Genomic DNA, 6,041 nt, shown 5'->3' with positions numbered 1-6,041 from the left:
CAGTCCTGGGAACAGCCAACATACTGCGCAGGACCCTCAAGCTCCCAGGCCTCTGGTAGAGGACCCGAGCTTAAAGGATAAACCGCCCGCAGGGGCGTGCTGGGTGTTTTTATATATATATATATAATATATATAATGGTTGTATTGATGTATAGCAACTTGAAATGCTCCCAAAAATTGCACTACAGCATTTAAAAATATAATATAAGCTCTGGCGGACTTTGTTCTATGGTAGGTCTTAAAGGGTTAAAAACTGAATAATTTCCCAATTATCAAAACACTTTCTGAATGTTTAAAAAAGGTTCTTAAACATTTTATCGTACTGTGTGTGTGTGTGTGTGTGTGTGTGTGTGTGTGTGTGTGTGTATATATATATATATATATACATACATATACACACATATATATATATGTATATCTGTATATATATATATGTGTGTATATATATATATATATATATATATATATATATATATATACAGATATATATATATATATATATATAGATATATATATATACATATATATATATATATATATATATACACACATATATATATATATATATGTATATCTGTATATATATATATATATATATATATATATATATATATATATATATATATATATATATATATGTATATGTGCATATAAATAAAAAAATTCACCTCTCGCCCTGCGGGCGGTCTATCCTTCAAGCTCGGGTCTTCTAACAGAGGCCTGGGAGCTTAAAGGTCCTGCGCAGCGTCTTAACTGTTTCTAGGACTGCCCTCTTCTGGACAAAGATCTCGGATGTTGTTCCTGGGATCTGCTGGAGCCACCACACCTAGTGCTCCGATTACCACTGGGGCAACTGTTACCTTCACCCTCCACATCTTCTCAAGCTCTTCTCTGAGCCCTTGGTACTTCTCCAGCTTCTCGTGTTCCTTCTTCCTGATGTTGCTGTTATTCGGTATCGCTACATCTATACATCCACGTGAAATACTATGAATACTTTCCAGATGCAGTGTATGTATGACCAACAAATTTTTAAAAAAGCAGCCTAACACCCACAAAAGCAGATAGATCACTCATTACAGATTTTCCTTATTCAACTTATTCATAAGCTTCATAACAATGCCATGTGTTTACTTCCCCATCGTGCACAACCAGACGAGCCCAGACATATCTGACAGTTCGACACTTTACACTATTTCCTTTGCTTCCTTACCTGAGTGAGTCCTGAAGTGCATTTCTAGACTTGACTTTCCTTTAAATTCTTTCATGCAGACCTCACACTGATGCACAGCAACTTTCTGCAGTATTTATTTATGCAGACAACAAAAGAAAACAACACTTGCCAAAGTTACAGGCTACTCTGGAAAGGAGAGAGAGAAGCCGGTGACAACAACAACACCACTGCACTAGAGAACCAGCCCGTGGTTTGTATAACATACTTCTGCCAGACTTTCTCTCCCAGATGAACACTTCTGTAGTGGACTGTCAGGTGATCATGGCATCTAATGCACTTGCCACACTCCTCACACTGGTGTGCTTTCTCACCTGTAATAGAAATGGGTACAGTTAAAATACTGTTTTTAAGTGTTTTAACGCTGTACCATGTGACTGTGTGGAGGCAAAGCCACGAAAGTAACAAGTAAAACTAGAGAATAGCACTGCCGTCCCTTCCATGCTCACCAGAGTGTATTTTCTGATGTTTGGTCAGGTGATCGTGGCGTATGAAGGTTTTCCCACAAACATCACACTCATACCGCTCGTCATCATGGTGGACTCTGAGGTGAAGCCTGTCCAAGCCAATATAGAGAACTATAGCTATAAAAACGGCATATTAATAATTGAGAGTTTGAAACTTTTGTCATCATCAAGCCTCTCCAAAAGTCACTGGACTCACCTGTAGCAGCTGTCATTATGGAAACATCAGCCACAGATACCACAGAGGTCAGGTTTCTCTCCACCCTGAATCATCAAGTGCTCCTTTAAGGTTGTCATGTGATGAGAACATTTCCAGCCATGTTCCAGTTACTCTGGTATGATGATTTTATAAATGTTCAGTTTGGCGCACCTTAAAGTCTTCTTTCTGAAAAATGGGAAAAACACAGATTTTGCCAAATCCTTCCGCCTCATATGAATTTGGTAAAAACAAATGTTCTTACTATACACCTGGAAACATTTTTAGTTGCTAGGCAGCCACGCCAAACCTGTTGGGATGCTGTAAACTCAAGTAAAGGAGAATCTAACTGTGCTTTCTTATATTTTCCCTCATTTTCCCTGATATCTGTTTCTTAACAAAAACACAGAGCTTGTAGAGATCTAGCTGACAATCAGAGAAACTCTGATTTTAAATCAAACACACATTAACCAGAAAACCTGTGCTTCTACATGTTTGATGTTTCGTAATGGTGACCTCTGATTACAGCAATCCGGGAAGTCTCTTTGAAATCTGGGATCTGTAAACAACCTCATAGAATTTATCCAAAACATTTTCTGAGAAATTCAGGATCAAATGAATAAACATGGACTTTTTCTGCCATATAAAAGTGAAATACTGAAGTGTTTTCTTGACAATGACTGCGTCTCACGGTCAGAAGGACTAAATATTCACAGTAAATGAGACAACAGGAGTAAAAAAAATATGAGTCTTTGTGCATTCATTTGTCTTTATTTTAGTCCTGTCAAAATTAACGCATCTGGAGTGCAGAATGACTCAAAATTCCTGAAATGTTTCTGTCAACGCCTTTCGGGCAGTTTGTCCAAACAGAGTTACCTTCGCACATGCGCAAATGGGCAGTTGATCTGGTAGTGACGGGCAGCTGAACCAATCAACTCAATATGGAAAATGATGAACACACATTGGCCCTCTCGATGGGAAATTTGAGTATTAAAAAAATAACAAGACGGAACAGTCGACCAACGTAAAGTATTATTATGCACATTGTGCAAGAAGGAATTTTCTTTTCACTAAAGCACCTCCAGCTTAAAATATCACATTGACGCAAAGCATACGTTAGCCGGGGATGCTGCTAGGACTTTGGTTAACGCGTCACTCAGCTTGCTACAAACCACTCACGGAGCATCGGGGACTCAGTAAGTCTACCTCGGAAATATTGACTGACACAATTGCCAAGTGGATTGCAAGAAACTGCATGAATGATGCATTGAATGATATTTAATCGTGATTAATCAAAATGAATCCACAGTAACCCTGTGATGAATCTGATTAAACATTTGTTTGACAGCAACAATACATATTATATATTAGTGTAAACTAACCTATTAGTATATAGTTTTTTTGTTTTTGTTTTTAAAAGTTGTATTCCACAGGCGAGAACCTGTGCTGCAGTTTTTTTTATTGGTTTGGCGCAGTTTTCACAAGCAATTGGTACATTTTCAAAACTCTTAGTACTTATATCACAACAGATCATCAAAAGTGCACCTTTTTCAAACATTTCAGCATATTTTCAATCGTGTTAGTACAATACACATAATGACAAAATATCCTTTTCACTACACAAAATAAGTGTTTCATCTAAATAAATGTTTCGTTCACAGTTACTGCCTTTCATAATGTTATCACTATAAAATTTTTGATTTGCATCTCTTATTATTCAGTTTAATACATTTGTCTGTCATTTAATTCAACTGATCTTAATGTTTAATCAATGAATCCTTCATTATGTCCATGGATTTTCAACTTGACTGATTGTTGTCTGGTCATTTGTAAGTTACACATTGCTGCAAAAGCTTTCAATCTAGAAACACTATAATTGCTAATTGTTTCCCCCTGATGATCACAATTAGTTACCATATAAGTAGAACTGTGTTTGAGACTTTGCACTGTTCAAATATGGAGCAGGATAGACTCGTAGGGAGAGGAAACCTTCATCGAAGAGGTGGTGATGCTCCTCGACAGAGAGGTGGTCTTCAGAGAAATGTAGGCAGAAGACAACGCACCATCATCTCTAATGAAGTCCGGGCCATCATTGTTGACCATGTGGTTAACAGAGGCTTCACCATGGCTGAGGCTGCCAGGTTGGTACAGCCTAATTTACAAAGGTCAACTGTCAGCTCTATCATCAGAACTTTTCGCCAAGAAAACTGGTATGTCTGCTATAGCAACTTCACTTCTAAAATATAGTACTCTATTGTATAGATGAACAACATGTAATTGTCAGTTTACAGTAATGTAATTTGTAATACTTCAATATTCACAGTATATGATTGTTCTCAGAATTAACAGGAGACAACCTGGTGGTGGTCGCCCACGTGTTTTGACTGACCAACAGGAGTTGGCTGTGGTGGAAATGGTCAGGGCAAGGAATGACATACGGCTAAAAAAACTAACTAAATTATGATTTTAGTGGGTGATGGAGCTGGACGCTGCTGTGAATCATCACAAGTATATTTTTGTTGATGCGGCCGGTTTCAATCTGGCAAAAACTAGACGCAGAGGACGTAACCTTATTGGACAAAGGGCTACCATCCAAGTCCCTGGACAACGTGGGGGAAACATCTCTATGTGTGCAGCTATATCTGAAGATGGTGTGGTAGGCTGTAGACTCTAAGTGCCCACAACAGCATCAAGCTTCTCTTGATCTTATCCATGCTGCGTTTGATGAGCACATTTTGAGAAGTCACAACTTGTGCCACGGTTTCAATCACAGCAGGCAGCCTTGTGGGGTTTTGATCAGCCATTTCCGCTTTCTTCAATTTCCGATAAGCTAGGGCCAAGCCAGCTCCGATCAGCAAGAACCCCGTTATCATGCTTCCGAAAAGGTAGATGTCTTCAATGTCCTCAATCGACAGTCCCGCCAGGCACACGACCCTCTAGTTCCTCCACCCATCCATCGTGTATCCGGCGGGGAACGTCCCTCCAGGACACTCGGGCTCACCCGAGCCCAGGCTTCTCATTGAAAGGAGAGTGTGAATTGCATTTAGGGACCAGTCGATCAAATCTATAATTCCTCTTTAAGGTTTTAACATATGCAGAAAGGCTTTAAACAGAGTTTACTGTGTGATCACCTTTAATGAGGCTGATAAATATGTTGTTTACTTTGTGCCTCGTGTAAACACAGGGGACTATTTAGTAAACAACCATATCCACTTCTATAGAAACTTCTGCCTCATGCAGTGATTTAAACAGTATCCCAGTAAAGTCGATTAAACAAAATATTAAACCTGATAAAAACTGTCAGCAGCTTGTAGACATGTAGAAAACTGAACACACCTCATCTGCAAATGTTAAGTAACTGAAGTGTTCACACTGAGCTTCTGCATCACTGTTTACAGGTTGTAACAGGGCACAGCATGCAGTGGTGAGTGTTCCTCTTTAAAAGAAATGCTGTTATTGCTCTGATCTGTCATTTAAAGATGCTTAAATGCAGAATCACAACTTGATTTTTTTACACTTGTAATTTATTCATAAAACATATTTTTTTCTAACCAGAGGTGCAAAGCACAGCTGTAGCTGAGGATTTCCTCACCACCCTGGAGCTTTTAGAGGAGACGCCTGACATATGATCACATCATCATTTTCATCTTTGAGAGTGTGAGAGAAAATGGTTTGTGTGCTCATATATGAAACAAAAACACAGCTGAACTGAATAAAGTCTCCTCCTCATAAAGACTCCTGCTGCTCTTTACTGTTCTTGTTTTTAGTGTTTATATCTGAAGAGCATCGATTTAAAATCAATCAGTTCTCGTTATAGGAAGTTATAGGAAACAGTAAAGAAATGAGAAGAAGTAATCCTTCTTCTTCTTTTCTTTACTGTTTAAAAACACAATTATTTCCCAAATATCAAAACAAGTGTATTATTAAGATTATTGCACATTTCATTACACTCATATGCAGTGAATCTTTTTCAACATTCACCTACGGTAATGTTATAAAAACCACGCTGTTGCCTTCCTGTTAACACACACCTGAATGCTCTAGACCTGCAAAAAGCCAAAACTTCTGCTTTGATAGATGTACTTCACAGAACCACATAGTGCTCTGAAGACTCTTTTTTTCACATGACTGTACAGCATTGAAAACACAAAAA

General features: G+C 38.4%; 1 long non-coding RNA gene across 1 annotated transcript; it reads right to left on the bottom strand.

Moving 5' to 3' along the window:
- Nucleotides 1-1,391: 1,391 nt before the first annotated feature.
- LOC146553950 (uncharacterized) lies at nucleotides 1,392-2,174 on the bottom strand. Its single transcript, XR_014889526.1, has 3 exons — nucleotides 1,892-2,174; nucleotides 1,678-1,784; nucleotides 1,392-1,542 (listed from the first exon to the last, which is right to left on the bottom strand). It is a non-coding gene; the product is annotated as an uncharacterized LOC146553950 (long non-coding RNA).
- Nucleotides 2,175-6,041: the final 3,867 nt, after the last annotated feature.

Source organism: Mchenga conophoros, linkage group LG18, assembly GCF_057382185.1.
Source record: "Mchenga conophoros isolate Kocher_MC1m ecotype Shallow Benthic linkage group LG18, M_conophoros_male_GT1.1, whole genome shotgun sequence".
NCBI lineage: Eukaryota > Metazoa > Chordata > Actinopteri > Cichliformes > Cichlidae > Mchenga > Mchenga conophoros.
Note: the sequence above shows the minus strand (reverse complement) of the source record. Positions and strands in the feature narration are given on the sequence as shown.